Genomic DNA, 25,380 nt, shown 5'->3' with positions numbered 1-25,380 from the left:
ACTAATAGATTCAAAACTTCTCGTGTTAGACAAAATGAAGATTTTTTTAACATGCTGGACCCACAGCAGTACACACAGCCCTTTTGGCAAAAATTCATTTTGAAGCTTGAGGTATTCTTTATCAAAAGCTTTTTAAATCGCTTAATCAGGTTAGAAGCTATGCTTTTTGCAATATGAAATGCCGAAAGGCCCCACTGTGCGTCGCTTTAATTTTCTCAGTTATTGAACTATTTTACGCCTATATTTTACAAAGATGAGTGAATAAATGATTTATTAATAATGTTATTAACACAAAAAAAAGACATAGCAAAACTCGATGGTTAAAGTTATTACGATCAGTTTGGTGTGAGAGCTCGTATATAAACGTTAACGTACCTGAGCCCAAACTTCAACAACAAACCGTTACCTATTAAACATTAAACAACAAAGTGCCGTCACTGTTATGTCGCGAGCTAAAAGAAAAATACCGAATAACCGAATTTCGCTCCACTGCAGACCCTCAACAATGATGACATCGACAATATACAACAGAGAACAAATCAATATCGACACCATCTACAGGGCATAGCGACATATCTCCGCCCAGTACATTTTTCTGGCGGAGATATGTCGCTTTTTAAACGGCGAAGATATGACGTTTTGAAACGACACATCATCGCCGGTGATCTGCGCGGAAACGTCGTTTTGAAACGACATATCTCCGCGCAGATCACCGGCGATGATATGTCGTTTCAAAACGTCATATCTCCGCCGTTAGAAAACGACATATCTCCGCGCGGAATATTGTCGTTTTGAAACGACATATCTCCGCGCGAAATTATGTCGTTTCAGAACGACATTTCTCCGCGCGGAGATATGTCGTTTTTTCTAACGGCGGAGATATGTCGGCGGAGGCATAGCGACATATCTCCGACGACATATCTCCGCCCAGTACATTTTTCTGGCGGAGATATGTCGCTTTTAAACGGCGAAGATATGACGTTTTGAAACGACATATCTCCGCGCAGATCACCGGCGATGATATGTCGTTTCAAAACGTCATATCTCCGCCGTTAGAAAAACGACATATCTCCGCGCGGAATAATGTCGTTTTGAAACGACATATCTCCGCGCGAAATTATGTCGTTTCAGAACGACATTTCTCCGCGCGGAGATATGTCGTTTCAAAGTATTCGAGTATCCAAAATTCGGCATCTGGCTACACTATCTCAACAATTTGACAGTTTTTTAGCCGGAAACAGCTACTTTCAGCTATAATCCCGGTAAAAACATAACTTTGTTAACTTTTGTTAATTACACAATACTACGAAATAAATCGCCAAGGCGCACCTGAGGTAGTACTCGTGGAATTTTTCTCTTTCGTTTGATACCAAATTTATGTAGTTTAGGCGCGTTTTGGGCCCGAGCAACTTAAGTAAATATTAAATAAAATATCGAAAAATTATTTTTCTTTTTATATATTTAAAAATGAAGCAAGTAAGTCGACTCGTCGACTTGGGTATACCATACACCAGGTGAAACAAATATTTCAAATTTCGAAAACCAAATGTATGTCTATTAAATTGTTTTAACATGTCTTATACTATGTGCTATCTCGCTCACTCTACAAACACACGAGCACTCTAGCGCCGCCACTAGCCAACTTCCAATTCTGGCCTTGTGGACCGCGTAGTAATATACGTTTATACGCATATTTTGCATGTTTCTAGTCCGATTTCAATAAAAGTGATAGTTTTGTAGAAATAGATAAGATTAATTAGTCTGCCGAATTTGAATGCGATAGTCAAAAAACTACAGGAGGAAATCGGGTTTTTCTAAATTATGGGCGCGGAAGTGGGCGTGGCAAAATGTTTAAATAGCCAATATCTGCGCGTCTATTAAGCTAGTCTACATACCAAATTTAATGTCGGTAGCTATCATAGTTTTTAATGAAATCAGTTTTATGTAAATTCCGCGGGCGGAAGGGGGCGTGGCAAAAAGTTTAAGCAATTAGTTTCTGCGCGCTAACTAAACGAGCATATAAACCAAATTTGATGTCTCTAGCTATTATACTTTTTAAGAAAAACAGTTTTATGTGATTCCAGGGGGCGTAAGGGGGCGTGGCAAAACGTTTGAACAATGAATTTCTGCGCGCTAACTAATCGGGTGTACAAACTAAATTTGATGTCTCTAGCTGTCATACTTTTTAAGAAAAACAGTTTTATGTGATTCCTGGGGCGTAGGGGGGCGTGGCCGAAATTCCAATTAACTCTGTACATGTGCATAATACACGAGTATACATACCAAATTTGGTGGCTCTAGCTCTTATAGTCTCCGAGATCTGCGTGTTCATACAGACGGACGGACGGACATGGCTAGATCGACTCGGCTGTTCATCCTGATCAAGAATATATATACTTTATAGGGTCGGAGAAGCTTCCTTCTGCCTGTTACAAACATTTTGGCGACTTAAATATACCATTTCACCCTATGGGTGTATGGACTAATCTTATCTATTTCTACAAAACTACCAAATTTTATTGAAATCGGACTAGAAACATGCAAAATATGCGTATGAATGTATTTTACTAAGGGGTCCACAAGGCCAGAATTGGACGTTGGCTGGTGGCGGCGCTAGAGTGCTCGTGTGTTTGTAGAGTGAGCGAGATAGCACATAGTATAAGACATGTTAAAACAATTTAATAGACATACATTTGGTTTTCGAAATTTGAATATTTGTTTGGTGTATGGTATACCCAAGTCGACGAGTCGACTTACTTGCTTTATTTAGATTGAGACCACAAATAGTCAAGGATTGGCCCTGTGATTTGTTGATCGTCATGGCAAAGGCAAGACGAATCGAAAATGCAATTCGGTAAAACTCAAAGGGCATATCCCTTGGGATCATCGGAATGCTTTAAATAAGAACTTCCTCATCTTTAAATTTTCCTTTAAGAATTCACGCGACGATCACATTGGTTTTAGTTTCCTTATCACCATAAGTGAGGAAGTTCTTATTTCAAGCATTCCGAACCAAACGCGTTCCATTCCACAGTTTTGGTTGGTTTAAGTTTCTAAGCATTATGACTACCGAGCCAACCTTCAGTTGTAAATTGAGCAGTAGTAAGCCAGGAACTTCCAAGAAGTTTAAAAGTTCAGTTGAACAATTAGTGGCTTTATTTTTCGTTTGTTACACAGTCGACAGTTTTGAAAAAATACAGAGTACCTACGATTTCATTTTAATCTTTAGTTTAGACGCCAAAATTGCTCTCTCATTTAATATTTTGGTAGTTAGCAATGATTTGTTGATGAGCTCGTCATTTGATGAGACAAAATTGTAAAAATTTTGAGGAAATTATATCAAACGGTTTGTCAAGTTGAAGTTATTTTATTTATCGCAAGACATTTGATGCTTCGAGGCATTTCTTTGGCAACAGTAGATTTTGGAATGACAGGCAGAGTTTGTCGGAAATCGCTTGAGTCAATGTTCGGTCTAGTGCTTCCAAAGCGCGTTTGTGCGCCAATGTGCCCATATGATGATTTTTGATGGTAATAAAACTTTGGCCATTGCGGAGTGTTTCGGAATGGCATGTTGTACTTACACGACCGACTTCTAGCCAACTACAACGAATATATGAAACACACCGTTCGGATAACACAAGGAGATGATGGATATCTTTTTAAGTTATAGGGCAGTCGCTGACTCACCACCGACTCTCTTCCAGTGCTCACGTTAGTAACTAATAGCTCGCAGCGTTAATCACTTGTTTTTTTGCCCTCTTCTTTGGACCAATTTCGTTTTTTTACATACAATCTGAATCAAATTTGGGGATTTTGATAGATTACTCACTTATCTGATTTATTTAGTAAGACTTAACAATACTAAGTATTACATTTTACTTACTTAAATGAATAGGAGTTTCAAATAAAATAAGTTGTAAGAATCAAAAACTTAATTTTTAATGTAAAGTTTTTATTCAAAAAAATCCACATCCACATCAGCTGAGTATTCGATGTAAATATCGGATTCATCTGAGTCAGATCCATCCAAATCTATTTCTTCTAAATCTGATTCGTCATTCAGGTTTTGGCGCTCACTGATGCTAAGAGCTGGTACTTCCAATAATGCCAGTACATCTGCAGGAATAGGTTTCTTTTTGTTTTTATTTTTTCTTTCGGCCAGGCATAAGCTTGAGATTAATGGATCGCTAGGTTTCATAGCTCTATATATTTTTTCTGGGGTGCATTCTTCTGTCCTGCTTATAAAGCTTGTTCCGTGCCTCCGATGCATTTTTACCCATGCAGCTTACAGGAAGAACGGATTCGGCAATAATTTTGGGTCCGTGAATTAATACTTTATGGACTGTGGGTGTCATGGGGTACCAATGATATTTTTCCATTAAAATGCGTGACTTACCTACCCGGTCACCACACCAATGAATTCACCTTCAACTACACAAACCATGGACAACACATCAAAAAGGGCAACAAATAACACATATGTACATATATACGTACATACATATTTACACACATACATATATCCATACATACATATATAGACAATTACATATATACGTACATACATATTTACACACATACATATATCCATACATACATATATAGACACTTACATATATACATACATACATATATACATGCATACATATATACATAATTAACTGAAGGAGAGAACGGCATTTCATTCACAAATATTGCATTGGTAATAAAAAAAAAAAAAAAAAATAAAATAAAAAAATTTTATAATAATGCATAAATTGTTGCTAGAGATTGTTAAGTGCGCTAAACCAGTGCATTTTTCGATTGAACCAAAACATGTACATATGTACATATGTATACATACATATGTATAAATCGTCAATGTGTACTATGCACTTCACGATATTGATGTTGGTGTTGCCTTTCAGTTTCACTCGAATTTAAAATATTTCATCCTCTTTTTTTTCAAATTTTTACTTCGGGTGTATTTGTTGCCCCGAATTCAACAATTCCCGTTAAGCACACACACATATGTATATGGGTACAAGCTGCGTAACAGGCGACATTGTCGTTTGCTACATTTTGTAGACTTGCGTGTCTCGTCAGAGTGACGGAGATGCCGCAACGGTACAAAGTTGCTTCGCGACAAGCGTCTCTACTTCATCATATTTTTGGTCAGACCGCGTCGCGGTACAAGCTGCGTAACAGGCGACATTGTCGTTTGCTACATTTTGCAGACTTGCGTGTCTCGTCAGAGTGACGGAGATGCCGCAACGGTACAAAGTTGCTTCGCGACAAGCGTCTCTATTTCATCATCTTTTTCGTCTGACCGCGTCGCGAGTCGCACATTTTGGTGGCTTTACGTGTTCCGTTAGAACAGAACCACAGCGATGTCGCGACAGTCAGAATTGTTTGACGAGTGGCGTCGCAAATTTTGGAATGCGTTTTGTGGTTTCCTAACCTTTGGGCAGCGAGTCATTTAATTTTTAACCGCCTTGGAAGCAACATCGATCTTTAAAAAAAAAAAAATATAAAAGAAAAGTAGACAGAAGTCAAAGTGTGTGCAAATTAAACAACAAGCTGTGAAATTCGAATGCTTCAAGTTTGTCAACTGGAGCGAGCAAAGGGCCCAACAATATTAGCCGAAAGTGAAAGGTGTAAGGTATATATATATATATATATATATATATAGATATAAAACAAAAAAAAAAAAAAAAGAAACCAACAACAAAATTGATTCAAATAAAATATGTAAAACTATAAACAAAAAACACTACTATAAAAATAGTATAACTTTCCCAAACTTTGTGATTCCCAAGGGACCCTCCAAAGTAAAAGGGGGCAAACCAACCTCTGGTTTTCATACTCAAAAAAAAAAAAAAAAAGGAGAACAAATAGCTAAACGATACATAAGCTGTTTAAGCCAACACATAAGTTGTTGTACAATTTTTTTTTTTTCGTGTTCTTATTGCGCTAGACGGTTATATGTGCCCACAAGTTTGTGTGTATGTGTAACCGGAACCTGCTGTATTGGACAGAACTAATAAAAAAAAAAAAACCCACAAAACACAAAAAAAAAAAAAAAAAAATAATAAAAAAACTATCAATTTTGAAACAACAATAAAGATGTTGAATACACATAAAAGCTTGTCTATTCAAAAAAAAAAAAAAAAATTTTTTTTTTATTAACAAGGCTTAATCTGGTGAAATTCACGGCTGATGACTGTCCGCCCTTAGTTGGGACTACTGCATCGAGCAACAATCTCAGCTAGCTTCAGCACAACCATGAAATAAAACAACAAATATTTAAACCCATCATTTCATCGCTTGCCACATGGAGGGAAAACAATTCGTGAGTCAACAGATTCAAAAAAAAAAAAAAGAAGTTGGGACTACTGCAACGAGCAACAATCTCAGTTAGCTTCAGCACAACCGCGAAATAAAACAACAACTATTTAAAACCATCATTTCATCGCTTGCCACACGGAGGGACAACAATTCGTGAGTCAACAGTGGGGGTGGGTTTAAGATATCCGATTTATAACAATTGATTCAGTCTATGCCTGTATATGAGGGAAATAAAGAGGGACTAAAAGAATTCATTACCAATGTTGAGGAGTTTTTAATGCTTATTAAAGGAGCAGATCAGATTTTGAGAGCAATCAGGAACAAAATTCAGGGTAAAGCTCATGAAGTCTTGTATCAATCAAATGTGCGACTTAATTGGAATGAAATTAAAGATACCTTAATTAAATACTTTGTCGATAAAAGAACCGAGTATAATCTAATAGCCGAACTTGGAATATTAACACTGCAAAGCCATCCGGTAGAGATATTATACGAAAAAAATCACAAATATTCAAAGAGCTCTACTAAACATCATTGACCAAAAGGATACCAATCCAACTATCATAGAAACAAAGAAAGAATTGTTTCTTAACCAATGTCTAACCACTTTTCTGAAGGGACTTCGTGGACATTTAGGTTCAATAGTTCGAGGCAGAGACCCCACGGATATCGTTACAGCATATGAAATAGCAAGTGCGGAAAAGGAAGTTTATACTAGTCAAAGAGAAGCTAGGCGAATAAATCAGAGCTTTGAAAGAACAACGTATAATGGTCGAAATTCGGAATCGACAAAAAAGGGAGAGAAATTGGTCTCAAGAGGGAAAAACAAATAATTACAGTAACAACAATCAAAGACCATTTAAACAAAAAAAGTACGACAATGAGCAACAAAGTGACCGACAGAGACAGAAAAATTGGGGAAACTATAGTACCCAAACTAGAAATTCCAACTTCTCTAACCAGTCTGCAAAATCCAACACAAACAACAGTAATCAAATAAAAAAAAAGAGATGAGTTGCACAACATTAATGATGACATCCAACATCCAAGCAGGCTACATAACCAAGCACACACATGGCTCGATTTTACCATATGTTCAAATTCAATTCCCATTTGGTAAAAAATTAAACCTTTTGATCGACACAGGGTCTACTACTTCTTTTATTGACCATCAATTTGTTCCAAGTGAACAACATATTAAACTAACCGAGCCAAGAATTATAAAAACAATTATAAATACACATGCACTATATTCAGCATGTTTACTAGACATGTTTAATGAATTTAACCAAAATGGTACACTAAAATTTTTATTATTTAAATTCCATTCATTTTTCGATGGCCTTATAGGAGTCGATTTACTAAAAACATTGAAAGCAAAAATAGACTTAGAAAATTTCGTGTTGATCACACAAAATGCTAAACTCCCAATACCTACAAAAGAAAATTTAGCAGGAGAAAAGCTAGAGATTGAGCATTCAACCAGAAAACTAATCAAGATCCCTGTTAACCTTAAAGAAGGCACTTTTCTTTGTCAGGAAATACAACTAGATAATGACCTTTTTATTTCAAACGGATTATATTCAGCAGAAAATAACTTCAGTTGGGTCGAAATAACAAATTACTCCGACTCACATAAAAGTATATGTTTTGACCAACCACTTCAAGTAAATTCATATTCCAAAGGTCAGCATATAGAAGTAAACATCGCTTTCCAAAATGAGAATGAAACAGATTTAAGCTCATTTGATTTTAACAAAGTAATTAGAACTGCACATATCAACTCAGAAGAAATCCAATTATTAAAAGACATTTGTGTTGAATTTTCCGACATCTTTTATGATGACAGTAAGCAACTATCATTTACAAACGAAGTCAAACATAAGATTTTGACTAAAGATGATATCCCGATTTATACAAGGCCCTATAGGTATGGGTTCCATGAAAGAATTGAGGTAAAGGAACAATTAAAAAAATTACTCGATAATAAAATAATAAGACATACTCACTCTCCTTGGAGTGCACCGGTTTGGCTTGTGCAAAAAAAAGCCGATGCCTCAGGAAAAAGAAAGTGGCGTCTAGTTGTAGATTTTAGAAAGCTAAATGAGAAAACCATAAAAGACAAGTACCCTATGCCAATAATAAACGATGTCTTGGATAGAATTGGGAAATCGAAATATTTTTCAATACTGGATTTAGCCAGTGGTTACCACCAGATAGAAATGCACAAGGACGACATCCAGAAAACAGCATTTTCGGCGGAGGGAGGACATTACGAGTTTATCAGAATGCCCTTTGGCCTGACTAATGCACCTGCAATTTTTCAAAGGGTAATAGATTCCTTATTTGGTGACTTATTTGGAACCTGTTGCCTTGCATATATGGATGACATTATTGTTTTCTCGCCATCCTTACAGGAACATATTCAACATTTAAAAAAAGTCTTCAAGAAAATTAGAAATGCAAATTTAAAATTACAACCGGATAAGTCTGAATTCCTGAAAAAGGAAATCGAATATCTGGGTCACATTGTTACCCCCGAAGGGGTAAAGCCAAACCCGACAAAGATTGAGACAATAAAGAAATTCCCTTTGCCTACTACACAGAAACAAATTAAATCATTCTTAGGTGTCATGGGTTATTATAGAAAGTTTATTAAAGATTTTGCTAAAATAACAAAACCACTAACTAAACAACTGAAGGGAAAATCAAAGGTTACTGTTGACGAGGACTTTATCAAAACTTTCGAACCCGATCCTAATATACCCTGATTTCGATAAACCGTTTATACTTACTACAGATGCAAATAATGTCGCTTTAGGTGCTGTTTTATCTCAAGGAAACTTGGGATCGGACAAGCCAGTTTCATTCGCTAGCAGAACACTAACGGACACCGAGGCGAACTACTCTACCGTCGAAAAAGAGATGCCATAATTTGGGCAATTAAGTATTTTAGACCGTATCTTTTTGGTCAAAAATTTAAAAATTGTCACTGACCATAAGCACCTGACATGGCTTATGAGTTTCAAGGAACCAAATTCCAAATTGGTGAGATGGAAGCTCAGACTGTTAGAGTACGATTACGAAGTTATATACAAAAAGGGGTCTCAAACCGTGATTGCTGACGCCTTGAGCAGAACAACACTTGATATCAACTTAAATGACCAAGAATCAGTCGAGGCGACATGTGAGGAAACCGTACATTCAGGCGAACATTTCACAACTTATAGCAATTTCGGAAAAATGTTTAAACGATTTTAATATCCAAATTATCCTTAACGAAGATCCAGTTTCTAACATCAAAATCAAAAGCCCGTTTAAAAACAAACTTCGCCGCATTATATCAGAACCCATTTTTAATAAAAAAGTCGTGATTAGAATTTTGAAAACTATTTTAAAACCAAATAAAACTTGTGCAATTTTTACCACTGACACAATATTCAAAATAGTACAAGAGGTTTTTTCACAGTTTTTTTCAAACAGTACAATCTATAAACTTGTTAGATGCACAGAGTTTTTGGAAGAACGTACCACACAGGATGAACAAGAAAAAGAAATTAGAGACTATCACTATTATAATAATCACAGGGGAATTGATGAAACTCTAGCCCATTTAAAATGAACAATATATTTTCCACATATGAAGCAAAAAATTACAAAAACAATAAACAATTGTGACTTATGCCAAACCTTGAAATACGATAGACATCCGCAAAAAGTTCCCTATCAGGAAACAGAGGTTCCAAAACTCCCATTAGACATAATTCATATCGATTTGTACACCATTAACCATCAAAATGTTTTAACAATAATAGACAAGTTTTCAAAATTTGCTGCTGGGTACACTATACCAGCAAGAGATAGCCTAAATATAGTAAAATCAATCAGACATTTTATGTGCACTCATGGCATACCTAAAAAGATTGTTTGTGACCAGGGTGCAGAGTTCGCAGGAAATCTTTTCATAGATTTTTGCACTCAATACAATATCACCAGACATGTCACATCTTTTCAACAGTCTTCAAGTAACGCCCCTGTTGAACGATTTCATTCGTCTTTAACAGAAATTTACAGACTAATAATGGAAAAGAGGAAAACTGAAAAAACTCCCACAATACATGACGATATCCTCGCTGAAGCATTGATCACTTACAACAATGCTATACACTCTGCAACTAATTTCACACCCTTTGAATTATTCTCGGGTCGAACCCACCTGTTTCAAAAAGCATTAAAATTTACTAACGAACACGATTATTTACAAGACTTAGACCTTTATCAGAAAAAAATATATCCCAAGATTGCTCAACAAATATCTGATCAAAATAAAAAACGAACTTTAAAACTAAACGAAGAAAGGAATGATCCACCAGAAGTGGAAACTGACGAGACAGTATTCAGAAAAGAAAATAGAAGAAATAAATTGACTCCTCGCTTTTCAAAACATATTGTCACTAAAGATAAGGGGGTCACATTTATTACAAAGAAAAAGCAAAAAATTCACAAGTCAAAAATAAAACGATTGACAAGAAAGCCTTAGCAAAAACCAGGTATACATATATATAATATAAAATACAAAAACACAAGCAAACAAAAAATAATTAAATACGATTTTTCATACATACATACCTAATTATTGTAAACAACAACATACTTATTACACAAAAAGAATAAAAAAAGAAAGGAATTTAGGGAAATTAAAGGGAGCATGAACAAATGAATAAACAATGTCAATCATCAATGAAACGTTAATAATAAAATAATTATAAGATTTTCAAACATTACCGATCAACCGATAATAACAAACAGGATATTATAAGTAATTTAAAAAAAAAAAAAAAAAAATAAAAAAAAAAAAATAAAAACTATAAAAATAAGATCTATAAGGAATTAAGCACTGAACACAATGAAATCCATGTTTTTCAATATTTAAATGGAATTGGCCTTAGCATTGATGTTATGTATAACCATTTAAATAATACTTTATTTTTTTTTTTTTTTGCTTAAAATTATCCCAAAAATTTTTTTTTTTTTTTTTTCTCAACTAAAGAAGACAAAATCACAGAAATTTTAGCAAAACGAAATGTCACAATTTCATCGCAAGAACATTTTACATAAAAATTCCAATGTTCAGAATTAAAGACTATAAATTCATTCATTATACCATTGCCAATGACAAGACTAAATATCTGAAAATACCTAAACATGTTATTTATAATAGATATAGTATTAAGCCTCTTAAAGATAAAATTATGTTTTTTTTGCCCCAACGTGGGATACAAATTATCTACAAGAAATCATCAATGGACAGAACAACCGGAAATTCTGGAACCAGAAAGGGAGTTTGTTTTGTTGGTGTTAAATAGACTTCAAACCTAGCATAGACAACCTCACCTGGAAGCAATCAAAGCGCAACTATATTTTAATCCTTTGAAGAGGATCAATTGTTCTCAAACCACCACCAGTCGCTACTAATTTCGTTCAGACCCCCGCTATGGCCCTCACTTCAATCCAGTGGGGGAGGAGTTACCTACCCGTTCACCACACCAATGAATTCACCTTCAACTACACAAACTATGGACAACACATCAAAAAGGGCAACAAATAACACATATGTACATATATACCCTTCAGTACCAAATGTCGCCGGGGACAAAATCGCCACATATTCCGAACTACTAACGTGGACAGAAAAAAAATTCTGCCAGCGCATTTCATGCTGAGGTTAGCCGAAGGCACCCGAACGAGCTAATGTCGTCATTGTACATACATATATATATATTTCTCATTTGAAAAAAAAAAAATTGGAAGAGTAAAGCATGATGATTTTTGTCTACGCCAATTCACTTCGTTCGTCAGTGCATTGTTGTTATTGTTTTTTCCAACTCCTGCGCGCGTCGCTTTGTACTTTTCGTTTCTTTGTTCATTCGCGATTAAATTTCGTAGGGGCAGGAACTGTTGAATTTTTTCAAATTCAGTGTATACAGTAATAAAGGTAAGTGTTATTAATATTTTGAATTTTTCATTCCCTAATCAATTTTGTTCTTTTTTAGAATCCATCCAAAATCCGATTCCGGATGAGCCGGCGGAGAATGTGCTAAGACATTGGTTGGCACAAGCCAAAAGAAGTAAAGTAATAAAAACTTAAGAAAAATGTAAATATACATAAATATTTAAATTTAATGTAATATATTTAAGAATAAAAATAAACAAATTTAAATGTATATATATGTTGTTAAATAAAAACTAATGCGTGTTAAAAAACCAAATCAAGTCAAGTTTTTATTTATTTTTGGGAAAAATGCGGCGATATTCCATCGACAATGTCGCCGCAATGTCGATTGTAAATCCGAGGTAAATTTTTGCTGGGATATTCCATCGACAATGTCGCCGCAATGTCGATTGTAAATCCGAGGTAAATTTTTGCTGGGATATTCTATCGACAATGTCGCCGCAATGTCGATTGTAAATCCGAGGTATAATTTCGCTGGGACATTGCGTCGACATGTCGCCGCTAATTCGATTGAAAAATCAACCACTATTTTGCGGGGACATTCCGTCGACATGTCGCCGAAAAATCGATAGAATGTCCGAGGCGCTAGGACACACAATGTTAAATGTCGCCGGTAATTTGTATGGCATGTCCCCTGAAAATCCGAGGCGACATCTCAAAAATTACCTCGGATTTTCTGAGGAATTTGCGGCGACCGGTACTGAAGGGTACGTACATACATATTTACACACATACATACATATATAGACACTTACATATATACGTACATACATATTTACACACACACATATATCCATACATACATATATAGACACTTACATATATACATACAAACATATATACATGCATACATATATACATAATTAACTGAAGGAGAGAACGGCATTGTCGCCAAAAATAAAATTGATAATTGTGTGTTGAACGTCAAACAAGACGGAGGTTTTAATTTTATAATAAATGAAGCAAGTAAGTCGACTCGTCGACTCGGGAAAACCATACACCAGGTGAAACAAATTTTTTTAAATTTCGAAAACCAAATGTACATATGTCTATTAAATTGTTTTTACATGCTTCATACTATGTGCTATCTCGCTGACTCTACAAACACACGAGCACTCTAGCGCCGCCACTAGCCAACGGCCAATTCTGGCCTTGTGGACCGCTTAGTAAAATACGTTCATACGCATATTTTGCATGTTTCTAGTCCGATTTCAATAAAATTTGGTAGTTTTGTAGAAATAGATAAGATTAGTCCATACACCCATAGGGTGGAATAGTATATTAAAGTCGCCAAAATGTATGTAACAGGCAGAAGGAAGCTTCTCCGACCCTATAAAGTATATATATTCTTAATCAGGATCAACAGCCGAGTCGATCTAGCCATTTCCGTCTGTCCGTCCGTCCGTCCGTCCGTATGAACACGCAGATCTCGGAGACTATAAGAGCTAGAGCCACCAAATTCGGTATGTATACTCGTGTAGTATGCACATGTTCAGAGTTAATTTCGGCCACGCCCCCTTACGCCCCCAGGAATCACATAAAACTGTTTTTCTTAAAAAGTATAACAGCTAGACACATCAAATTTGGATTATATACTCGTTTCGTTGGCGCGCAGAAACTAATTGTTTAAACTTTTTGCCACGCCCCCTTCCGCCCCCGGAATTTACATAAAACTGATTTTCTTAAAAACTATGACAGCTACCGACATCAAATTTGGTATGCAGACTAGTTTAATAGACGCGCAGAAACTGGCTATTTAAAAATTTTGCCACGCCCACTTCCGCCCCCGCAAATCAAACAAAACTGATTTTATCAAAAACAAACAAAGCTAAAGTCACCAAATTTAGTATGTATACTGGCTTAGTATTCACGCAGAGTATATATATTTTCATATTTTGCCACGCCCACTTCCGCCTCCATAATTAAGAAAAACCCGATTTTCTCCTGTAGTTTTTTGACTATCGCATTCAAATTCGGCAGACTAATTAATCTTATCTATTTCTACAAAACTACCAAATTTTATTGAAATCGGACTAGAAACATGCAAAATATGCGTATGAACGTATTTTACTACGCGGTCCACAAGGCCAGAATTGGCCGTTGGCTAGTAGCGGCGCTAGAGTGCTCGTGTGTTCGTAGAGTGAGCGAGATAGCACATACTATGAAACATGTAAAAACAATTTAATAGACATACATATGTACATTTGGTTTTCGAAATTTAAAAAAATTTGTTTCACCTGGTGTATGGTATACCCGAGTCGACGAGTCGACTTACTTGCTTCATTTTCTGATAAGAACGAGTCGAATTGTTGCCGAAGTGCCATTGCCGAACCTACACGAGCATTTACAGTGTATGTGAGACGACAGCGCTGCGGCAGAGCTAGGCCCGGGGAACGGGCCGTGCCGACCACTGTTCTAGTGTAGGGCGAACTAACGAAGTGTATAAAACCTTTGTTACGTAAGGGTCATCAAATTCTTTGGCCCAACGATTTATGAAGCCAAGAAGACTGCATCCTCTATTGACAATTGAAAATATATGTAAATTAAATGAAAGTTTTGGGTCAAACATAACGCACAAGTCTTTGAATGATGCTACACAATCCAACAGAACAGACTTAATAGAGTAATGAGCTAGGAGCGGAGACAAACGACTGAAAGTCATAAAAGAACACTTAGAAGCATTACGTTGTAATTTATTAACGTGGCACCAATCACAAATTGCATCGAGATCTGATTGCAAGTACTGTTGGAAAGAAGGATTATTATAGGAATAACAAATCTTGACGTCATCCGCAAACATGAGCACGCGTGAATGAGCCAAGGCCAAAGGCAAATCATTTATAAACAATGTAAATAATAGTGGGCCCAGATGACTGCCTTGGGGTACACCTGACGTAACTCGAACAGTTTTAGATATCGAGGAACGAAAAGACACCTTTTGGGTTCTGCCAATAAGATACGACTTTAACCAACCCAATAATTTTGGTGAAAAACCCATGATGTTAAGTTTCGCGAGAAGCAAAGAATGATCAACCGTATCAAAAGCCTTACTGAAGTCAGTATAAATAACATCATTTTGACACTTTTTACGGAAGCCATGGTGTACAAGGGTAGTCAATTCTAAAAGTTTGGTAAGCGACGAACGACCTTTCATGAGACCATGCTGACAAGGAGAAATAGTGGATCTGGATAGATGTTGAAGAGAAGACGTAATAATTTTCTCAAACAGTTTAGGTATTGCCGAAAGTTTGGCAATGCCACGGTAGTTGGAAACATCCGATTTGCTACCCTTTTTAAAAAGCGGAATAATAAATGACTCCTTCCAAATATCAGGAAATCTACAAGTCTCACTCGATATAAAGAATAACCGAGCTAAAGGCTTAGATAGGGAAATAGAACACATTTTAAGGATGCAACTAGGTATATCATCAGGCCCGGGAACGAAGGAAGACTTCATAGATGACAAGCTAGAGAGAATACAGTCTTCAGTAATACTAGAAAAAAACATACAATTTAAATGTTTGATGCGAAGCAGTAGTAGAATAAGACGACTGAAAGAATTTAGCAAACAGCTATGCTATATATCTGAATCATTATTAGCAATCTGGTCATTAAGTCTGAAGGTGGAAGGTATTAAATTAGAGCGTCGTTTAGAATTAACAAAGTTGTAAAATCTTTTGGGGTTGTTATAGAATTCAACCTTACAGCGCAAAAAAAAAAAAATACTGTAGCATTGAGTATTTCAGAGACAAAGTTGAGATTTCGTTCGCTACACAATAATTTGCATAGTCAAGTCGCGAACCAGTTTTTTTAAATCTTTTAAAATATCTCGATTTAATGTTACAGAGATAAGATAGCCTACGTGTGAACCAGACTGGCGCACTGGAGACGGTAGAGACATTCAGACAAAAACGCATTTATCAATAAGATAATTAAGAGCAGAGTAGAAAAAATTCACTGCATAATCTATGTCACACCACTCAAATAAAAATGACCAATCAAAAGAGTAAATAAGGTTGGTAAGAAGATTCTCATTTGTTTTACGAAAATATTTAATACGAGATACTAAAATGTTATTTAATGAATTAGTAACGGTATTGTAAGAAAAAATATATTCAATGGTAGGGTGATAAGAATCATCAAGCTTTACAAGAGGCTGTGTCTGAGATACCAAAATAACAGTCCTACTCCGAGACAAAAACAAGATCAAGGATTCTTTAAAGGAATAAAGAATTTAACGGTATAGCGGACACTCAAGTAGACTATCAAGAAAGCATGTTAAGACGAAGGAATTAAGAAAGAGAGATTATCATCAACCAGCCAAGTAATATAAGGCAAGTTAAAATCACCTAAGACTATAAGGAATGCAAAACTCAGCATGGTGCAAATAGGTCATGATATCAGAAGTTGAAGGAATATAAGAACAAATAATGTATAAGCTAAAGTTGGAACATGTAACTTTGAAGCAAATAAATTCAGCACCTCAGTGCAGATCAATCGGCACAACATTTGAACAAAGATTCGAGTTGACAGCAATGAGTACTGCAGCACCAAGATGACCAACACGAACAAGCCTATAAGAAATAAAGTTTTTAGAAATAATTTCGTTATCAAAAACAGATGAGTTGAGCCAAGTTTCAGAAAACGCTAATATGTAAGCCGAAAAAGTTTGGCAGAGCAGTTTCGAGGGCTTGGTAAGAAGTCCTCTTACATTTTGATAATGAATGCAATGACTAGACGATATTATTAGACTAGGCTCTCTGGCCAAAAATCAGCGTTTACCATAGCTGAGAAATTCTCATTTGATACTGTAATTTTAAAAGAGTATATTTCACGAGGCCTAGAAAAATTAAGAAATGTAATAGAAAAGGCTTGCGAATGCTTTTTAGGCAACTCAAGGGTACATTTCTTGGGCAACTTCTCAGAAGGTGGAACGAACTTGAATTGCGAGAATATATGTACGCTAGAGTCACACTCATTAGACAGCTGTTTAGCCAGTTTGTTTAAAGAAAAAAACTTTAAACGAAAATTCCTGTACATACGGCTTAAATCTAGCTGCTGGCTGGCACAAGATGGGCAAGTTCAGCACATTAAGTCAATCTTAGGCTTACACACAGGCAAACCATAAAATTTATCATAGTCGCGGCCGTTAAGGCCACCACATTTAAGTGAATCAGATTATCTCAGAGGCACCAAGATATTGCTCTATACTTATCATCAAAACGATTAGAGCAGAAACAGAAAAAATTAAAAACAATAAATATTGATAAAAACTCAGGAGCTCTGAAAATCACGACTTTCACTTCAGAGAACAGAAGCTTTCGATCTGATTTTAAAATAATTAACATATCATACGCATCCCCTAGCTAGCTTCTTTATGTAAAGTGGGCACTTAGCCACCCAGTGATCCATGTCAGTCTTACGAAAGCACTTAGTTAGAGGTAACTCATTTGAACCAAGTTATGGTGAAAGCAAGGGCAGATCAATTTTTAAATTTAATGTAGGATGAAATTTGTCTTCGGGAAGAACAAATGGTTCAATCCTAGAAACATTACAATAAGAAAAATCCAATACAAAAATAAGATCTAATGATTTTCCATTAGAATTTAAGACAGGATTGACTTGGGATAAAGATAATCCTAGAAGGCCATCAATAAAGTCATGTGTCCAAGAGGGTAGCAACATGGTACATTCATCGGTTGGTAACCATGCTAAACCGGGTAAATTAAAATCACCTACAACTATGAGCATGTCTTGACTGGAAACTAAAGAGGAGACAAACTGAATTGCCTCTAAATAATTTAAATATACCACCATGTCTGATAATGGTGGAATAAAGGAACAAGTAATAAAAGCATTAAAAAATTTAAAATTTACTTTAACACCGACAAACTCAATATCCTGGGTATTAGAATATTGAATTATTTCAGATGATAAATCAGCATCAACAGCTATCAGAACGCCACCGCCAATGCGAGAAATCCGGTCGTATTAGCAGTATTAGGTTTTAGCTACGTCTCTGTAAAAGCTAGAATGTTATGTTATGTTATGTTATGTTCAAAAGAAAGACTATCTACATAGAGATTAGGAAGTTTAGATTTCAGTCCTCTAACGTTCTGGAAACCCAGGCTACAGGAGTTTCGTCCCGTAGTTTTTTGACACATCAGCGGTTCGCTTGGATCCCATTTTCGACCTCCCGGCAAGCATCACATCCATATTTTAAGCCACCACCTTTAGCAATAGACTCCTTGATTCTGCCTGTGTAACCTGCACACTTAACATGAACCGCTTTGTCACACAGCCAACAAAGAATATAATCAAGGGAGACAACCGCGTTAGTGGCAACTATTCAATTATTTTTTTAACAGACAACCATTTTATTAAAAAGTTTAATTTAATTAAAAAAGGAATAAAGAAAATTTTAAAGGTAGCAAAATATGTGTATAGGAATATACTGACCAGTTCTGATATAAGGGTTATAGATTAAGTGTACAGATTAAGCCTTCACAACAGAAGAGTAAAAAATTCACAAGAATATACTAATAATAAAACATAAAAACAAAAACACGTATCACTGAGTCGCAAAAATAGGAGACAGCGAGAAAGCGCGTACAATTGAACACATGCACCAACAATTTGTACGCAAGAGAGCGATAGTTCGTTACAACGGTAAAATTTAAGACAAAACAAAAGAAATTTAAGACAAAAGCAAAAGGGACAACAACACCGCTAATGCAAGTTTTGTTGTAAAATTAAATTTAAATATGTTGGAATTGTTTGATTTAAGTGCACAAAAACTATTGAAAGCAATCGCGAAATGAAAACTTTAGTTATGCAGAAAGTGCTTTTATAAGTAATACAAAATTATTTTATCGCGAAAAAAAATAAGATTTGATAAGCGCAAAAAAAACACGTCTGTCCTTTGCAACGAGTGAAATGACTGGGACTAACTCTAACTTTCATTGACTAACTCAATAACACCCTCATTTTCTATTTTATTAACAATCCTGCCATTACTTTCCTTAACCATTTCCCTATCCTTTTCCTTAACTATTTCGTTTTCATTTTCCTTATCTATTTCGCTGACAATTTCCTCTTCCTCACCTTCGGGGGTACATTCCTTCGTGACTATTCTATTCTGATCATTCTTTTCATATTCTTGCAAAATGGATATATTATTTTATGGTCAGAAGTGTGCAACGCATAGAATGAAGCATCTCCGACAATATAAAGTATATTGTAATTGTATCAAATAGCCATATCCGTCCGTAGGGCCGTCTGAACGCGATCTCATCTTAAACCGTAAGAGCTTACTTCGCATGTTGGCTTCTATACATTGCACAGTTTGTATATCCCGGATTCAGCTCGATCGGACTACTATTTCATATAGCTCGCATACAAACCCCAAAGTCACGAACAGCGACTTTTCTCAATAACTTCTTTATTTTCTGTGCTAGTGTCGTGAAACTTAACATTAGAGAGTTTATTACGCCTATAATCTACTGTGACAAATTTGATCAAGATCGGGTGACTATATCATATGGCTCCCATGAGAACGATCGGTCAAAAACAGTGACTTTTGTAAATAATTTCGTTACTTTTAACGCGATTGCTTTTAAATTAAACATTTGTTAGTTTAATATATCTGTCAATGACTTTGCCGAGTTTGATAAAGATCGGGTGACTATATCAAATAGCTCCCATAGGAACGATCGGCGGAAAACAGTGACTATGATCAATATATTAGTTATTTCCTATGATTGTAGGCCATTCTTTCGCAATATAAGCCTTTTAAGATAAAACGTTCTTTCACATTGATGGCTAATAGGTAAGGAAAGAGTTAACAAAAAAGTTGCAAGGGTATACAACCTTTAACGCGGTCGAAGTTAACCCCGGCGCTCTGGTCCTTTTTAATAAAATCACACAACGGTTTATTTTCCACCGAAAAATCTTTAATCAATCTTCATAAGAACATAGAACTATTAAAAAATATTTGTTATTGCTTCTAAACCCTTTTCATCCCGTATTCCTTCTTCTGTGACTAAATACCCTAAACACTTTACACTATATTGCATAAAGAATATTCCGTTCTAAGTTCTAACATGTTTCGCACAAATCTTTTTAATACTTCTATTAAATTTTCAAAATTGTTCCTTAATTTTTATACTATACACCCACACGGTGAAATAGAATATAGGTATCTATTCTTCATCAGGATTAACAGCCGAGACGTATAAACGCCTTTATCTCGGAGATTACAAGAGCTAGATAATAACTACGGTGTTCAAGTTTATTAAATTAGATAAAACCGAATCGTTTTCTTCTTCCGTATATGATAAGGTTATTTTTCACCAAGAAGGTTCTTGGTGAGCAACTGAAATGTTTCGTATATTCAAAAGTTAACTTCATTTCACATTTTAAGTCTGGATTTTTCGGTCTGTTCTGCCCTATATAGCATTTTTCTAGCAGTTGCATTAAATCCTAAGATCAACGTTTTCACCGATGTTGCATATTTGTTCCTCTTTTGCATTGTCTAATAAATTGATTTCTAAAATTTCTTTCTCAACATCTTCTACTAACATTTTTCCCGTATTTTCTGTAACAATATTCTCTACACCCACATTTCTCAAATTATTTTATATATCTTTCGTTTTCTCTCCTTTATCTACATTACCAACAATTTTTCTCTCATCTTCTCTTACAATTTGACTTTCTGTTTCTGTTTTCATTTTTCAAGCATAATATCCAAATAATTTTCTTGATTTTCTAACAAATTTTGTTCGCTTTCTTTGAACGTAATCATTTTCAACGCGTCTGGATTAATTTTCAAATTACATTTTTCATACCGAATACTAAATCGGTACTCATAAATTCGTCAGGCACAACCATTACATCAAATAACATTTTTATTGACTTTTTCAAAACATAACAATGTATTTTTTCAAAAGTTTGTAATGTACTTTGATTAAGCCCACAGAAGTCTTCTAAATTACCATTAAGCTGCGCACCCTTAGACACTTTTGATGTTTGAATAAAGGAAATGGTGTAATTACACTCTGTAATTATTGGTTTATGATATAGCCTCATAAAAATAATTTAATATATCTTACATAATTGTTTACATCGCCCTTTAGCGTCTTTCTTTGCGCGCACTGCGCTTTGAGGTGTTCTTTGGCACCACATCCATAACAAGATCCAGGAATACGTAATTGTTTTAGGCAGTTCTTCTACCAGCTTTCGAAAACCTGTTCATCATTCTAGGACAAAACATATAGATATCAGATATTATTTTGTACGACAAACTGTGTCTGAGGGTTTTGTTGATTTGAAGTATGTTTCTACGATCCAATTAAAGCAAGAAGAAGGAATTATGTAACTCAAAAGCGTAAGCCATTTTAAGAAAAATCCAAAACGAAAAGTTCATTAAAGAATACAAAGGATGAAGATGATTATTATCTGGCCCATCCAGCAGTAGTCAAAGAAGCAAGTCTGACAACTAAATTAAGAGTTGTATTCAAAGCTTCCGTAAAAACAACGAATATCAGAAGTCTAAATGACAATGTGGATCGGAAGGCGACTTCAAAAAATGAGATGTCTTGCGTTTTGCTGCGACCACAATTGTCCGACTTGATGGTGGCTCAACGCCAGACAGAAAACAAAACACACAATATTGCGAGGGGAACGACAGCGGCTGGGAAAAGGTAGGCAACGAGAATGCAGCAGAACGAACTGGCTTACAGAACCAGCGACGTGAACCAGTGTTGGTAAAACAACGCGCAGATTATAGAAATCAAAGGTATACAAAGCTAAAAGAATTGGTTCATGAGTGGCTAGACGACAATAGTAGGCGCAATTCTAAAACCCCATTGACAACATTTGTTAGCTGTTTGTCAAGTCGATCGGGAAAACTATGTCTCTAGCAGATGAAAGCGCCTATTCGAGTCTCGTATTTGGAATGCCGAAAAAAAAAATCGTTAGCTACATCGACGAGAAGTCCGAGTTGTCTGACGATATCTGCATCAGTGAAGAGTATCGAGTACTCGAGTGGCCATTTAGCCACTTTATAGAAAGAAGGTAGCTAGGGGATGCGTATGATATGTTATTTATTTTAAAATCAGATCGAAAGCTTCTATTCTCTGACGTGAAAGTCGTGTTTTTCATAGCTCCTGAGTTTTTATCAATATTTATTGTTTCTCCCAACTTTTAATTGTGCTTAGTTTGTTTACGCTTTCGCTGGTGTGGTGTCTTTCGTGATTAGTGTTTGGTGGATTTTTAATTTTTTCTGTTTCTGCTCTAATCGTTTTGATGATCAGTATAGAGCAATATCTTGGTGCCTCTGAGATAATCTGATTCACTTAAATGTGGTGGCCTTAACGGCCGCGACTATGATAAATTTTATGGTTTGCCTGTGTGTAAGCCTAAGATTGACTTAATGTGCTGGACTTGCCCATCTTGTGCCAGCCAGCAGCTAGATTTAAGCCGTATGTACAGGAATTTTCGTTTAAAGTTTTTTTCTTTAAACAAACTGGCTAAACAGCTGTCTAATGAGTGTGACTCTAGCGTACATATATTCTCGCAATTCAAGTTCGTTCCACCTTCTGAGAAGTTGCCCAAGAAATGTACCCTTGAGTTGCCTAAAAAGCATTCGCAAGCCTTTTCTATTACATTTTCTCCCATTTTACTTTCGCCTACACCATCTTTTTTTCTCTCTTGTCTTGTCTTCTTTCAGGTTGAAGTACCCAGTACAATCCCCGGTTTACCTCAATCTATGCCTCACGGGAACTCTCGTCAATTACAGGATCATGCTGGCTCTCAATCACTTGTGAATTACAATGCTCCTCCGCCTCCACTAACTGTAGTGCCTCATCGGAAACAATTATTTATCTCTAGCCTTGCTCTAGATACGTCAGAGACGTCTCTGGCAGCTTACATTGGTAATATATGCCCTGCTACGGTGTGAGGAACATTATATAGACAAGAATAATGTCCCACACAACAAACAAGCTACAACAAACAAGCTATAACAAACAAACTACAAAGATACAACAAACTGCCAGATACAAACACAGCCAAGACACAAACTAAATACACGATATAAGACCAAGCACAGAATTGGTCGTATAAGAGTGAAATCGGCTGTGAATGAAAAAAAACGACGCAACAGTGGAATCAAACGACGAGAAAAAAAAAAAAAAAAAACAGCGCAAAACGAATAAGAATAAGCATCAAACGACGAAAAAGTGGCGGCTTACGACGAAAAAGCGGCAAATAAACGGTAAAAACTTTTCAACGAACGACGAGAAAGTGTTTGAATACGACGATAACTGTGGTGACGTGGCAAACGACGTATATATACATATATATTAGTGTGTGTGCGAAAGAGAAAGAACTATGAGCAAACTTGAAGACTTTGGGAATGTGCAAGAGGCACTGAAAACTGAAAAGAAATCTAATATTACATTGTTTCACAAGTTTATTTACGAAGAAGAAGGCGATCGTGCAAATCGCCAAAGATTGAGAAAGTTTGAAGGGTTTGATTTTGATTGCAACAGCGATTTATATAAAAGTAAAGTGTCTTATGTGGAAAAGAACTTAACAAATAACGATCTAGTGATTATTTGTAACGTTTTGGGTTTATCGCATGATAAATCGAATCTAACTTCCCATTTATTTCGCAATTTGCAAGTTGCAAATTTGCTAGCTGACCTTGACACAGAGAATGATCAAAACGAAGATGACGACGATGAGTGCGAAAGAGATGGCGATGTAGGCAATATGCAAGACGAAGACGAAATGTTGTCAGTGGTGAGCGACGAAACGAATTTTAGAACAGCTGCAACAAACGAAAATATGCGAAACAAAACGAATCGGGCAAACTCTACAGTCGTGGCCAACAATATTGATACGCAAAATGCAGTGAATGTCAACATGCCACCACCGAGGTTCGCTTTGAGTTTTCGGGACGTTGAGGACTCTTTACGACCTTTCCATGGCGATGAAACTTTATCAGTTGAAGTATGGATTGAGGATTTCGAAGACATGGCTGACTTGATGCAATGGGATAGTTTACAAAAATGTGTTTTTGCTAAAAGAGCTATTAAAGGACTTGCTAAAATGTTTATTCTGAGTGAACGCGGAATTAAAAACTGGTCGACATTGAAAGAATCACTTTTAAATGAGTTTAAAACAGTAATAAATAGCGCGGAGTTACATAAGCAATTGTCAGAACGAAAAATAAAGAAAGGTGAAAGTGTTCAAGAATATTTGTTGAAAATGAAAGAGATTGCATCACGGGGTAATATTTTTTTTAAAAACAATTTATAGAGAACAGTGCTCTTATGCAGTATGTAATTGACGGAATTAATGACTTGAGTATGAACAAAGCAATATTGTACAATGCTAATAACCTAAAAGAGTTTAAAGAGAAAATAAAATGTTATGAAAAAATGCGGGAAAAGTCGAGTAATCAAAAGAGTGAGTCTAAGAACGTTCAAATCCAGAAAGAAAGTGTAATGAAATACGAAAATAAAGAAAGTGGTATAAAATGCTATAACTGTGGGCAAAAAGGACATATATCTGAGAATTGTGACAATAAGAGTAAAGGAAGAAAGTGTTTTGGTTGCAATAATTTTGGTCACATAGCAAAAGACTGTCCAAATAAAAAGCCTGAAAATAGCACAGACGTTCGTAATACTAATAAAATATCAGCTGATCATATGTTTATGTGTAAAGAAGTGTCAATCAACAATGAAAAGTGTATAGCCTTGCTTGATACTGGTAGCAAATATAATATCGTAACCGAAACAATTTATAATCGTTTGAAAAAACCTAAGCTGGCTAGAGTTGATAAAGTTCTATACGGTTTCGGAGATAAAAAGAGAGTGGTACCTATCGGTTCGTTTACGGGAAGGCTTTCCGTAAGCCAAGAACAGTTTGATTTGGTTTTTTTAGTGGTATCATCTGAATTCCTAGATGTTGAAGTGATTTTGGGAGAAGACTTTTGTAAGCAAGCCCAAATAAAAATCAATCGTGATGGCGTA

General features: G+C 35.7%; 1 protein-coding gene and 1 long non-coding RNA gene across 2 annotated transcripts in view; one reads left to right on the top strand and one right to left on the bottom strand.

The window, feature by feature from the left end:
- The window catches only part of CtsL4 (Cathepsin L4), a 311,687-nt gene that overhangs the window by 182,880 nt on the left and 103,427 nt on the right, over positions 1–25,380 (bottom strand). The window lies entirely within an intron of this gene.
- Positions 12,101–12,596, top strand: LOC137572196 (uncharacterized). Its single transcript, XR_011031574.1, has 2 exons — positions 12,101–12,322; positions 12,381–12,596. It is a non-coding gene; the product is annotated as an uncharacterized lncRNA (long non-coding RNA).

The sequence above is a fragment of the Drosophila tropicalis genome, unplaced genomic scaffold (genome assembly GCF_018151085.1).
Source record: "Drosophila tropicalis isolate 14030-0801.00 unplaced genomic scaffold, ASM1815108v1 contig_258, whole genome shotgun sequence".
In the NCBI taxonomy this organism is placed as follows: Eukaryota; Metazoa; Arthropoda; class Insecta; order Diptera; family Drosophilidae; genus Drosophila; species Drosophila tropicalis.
This window is presented reverse-complemented; position numbering and strand designations above follow the sequence as displayed.